The 1,320-nt window shown below is 45.6% G+C and overlaps 1 long non-coding RNA gene across 1 annotated transcript in view; it reads left to right on the top strand.

Annotated features, from left to right (window-relative positions):
• The first annotated feature begins 1,094 nt into the window (after positions 1–1,094).
• The window catches only part of LOC133546260 (uncharacterized), a 17,046-nt gene continuing 16,820 nt past the window's right edge, over positions 1,095–1,320 (top strand). The window contains exon 1 of the long non-coding RNA XR_009805045.1: positions 1,095–1,284. This is a non-coding gene — a long non-coding RNA (uncharacterized LOC133546260). The remainder of the gene's footprint in view (positions 1,285–1,320) is intronic.

Genomic DNA, 1,320 nt, shown 5'->3' with positions numbered 1-1,320 from the left:
GATCCACTATGGACTGGATTCTCACTGTTATGTTAGATCCAATATGGACTGGACCATCACTGCTATGTTAGATCCACTATGGACTGGACTCTCACTATTATGTTAGATCCACTATGGACTAGACTCTCACTATTATGTTAGATCCACTATGGACTTGACTTTCATAATAATATGTTAGATCCACAATGGACTGGACTCTCACATCTGCGGTCCTCTCCAAGGTTTCTCATTGCCATCCCGCTGGGTTGAGTTTTATTTGCCCTGATGAGGGATATGAACCAAGGATGTCGTTGTGGCTTGTGAAGCCCTTTGAGACACTTGTGATTTAGGGCTATATAAACAAACAAACATTGATCGATTGATTATTATTCTATCTGTACATTGTAAAGTGTCCTTGTTTTTTATTTTTGAGGGAAGCTTTTAAATTAAACGGAATATGAGAGGAAAGTCTGGGCTTCCCTGCTTAGGCTGCTGCCCCCGTGACCCGACCTCGGATAAGCGGAAGAAGATGGATGGATGGATGGGTATCAGACGGTCCCATTTGGAAGATCCTTAGACAGAACATCATGAAAACGTGAGGTTCACATAGTAACGGGGGACCTGGGTGCACTTGAGCTTGTCGAGCGCTCATAAGGGGCTCGCCTTCGCCTCAGCGATAAAAGCTCACAAGTCGTCGTCTCCCTGCAGGAAAATAGAGCTTTAAATCAATCCCATTAGCATTCACACTCTGAGGGGAGCCGAGCGAGGCATCTTTGTGTACCACACTCCTGCTGCAAGGGTGAAGTGTCTTGCTTAAGGACACAACGGACGTGACGAGGTTGGAAGAAGGTGGGGATTGAACCAGGAACCCCCTTTGATTGCTGGCACGGTCACTCTCCCAACCGCGCCCACGCCGTCCCTGGATCATGTTTAGTTCTGTTAGTTTGACTACCTCAGTTCTGTTTTCAGTAACCCTGGGGTTGGTGTTTTCGTTGCCATGACTACAAATTAGTTTCACCTGCCTCTGATTAGTGCTCTGGATGCTCACCTGCTCCTGGGCACTAATCAGAGAGCTACTTATTCCCTGTTTTTCGCCACAATCAGTCTGGCTTCCTTGTTTGCGCTACATAACTGACGAGGTCTTCTATTTGCGTCCATGCAACTCGCTACGTTAAGTATTTTCAACGATCTTTGACTCCTGTGCTAAGCTCCAGTGCTGTCGGTCTTTTAGTATTTTTGCATGATTTCATGGACAATAAATCACTGAACAATGCAACCCGGTCGTTACACCAACGTCTTTATAGCGTAAGTATTGTACTTATTACACACCAGCTGTTTGAT

The sequence above is a fragment of the Nerophis ophidion genome, linkage group LG29 (genome assembly GCF_033978795.1).
Source record: "Nerophis ophidion isolate RoL-2023_Sa linkage group LG29, RoL_Noph_v1.0, whole genome shotgun sequence".
Lineage (NCBI taxonomy): Eukaryota > Metazoa > Chordata > Actinopteri > Syngnathiformes > Syngnathidae > Nerophis > Nerophis ophidion.
The sequence above is the reverse complement of the archived record's forward strand: the minus strand, read 5'-3'. Positions and strand labels throughout refer to the sequence as shown.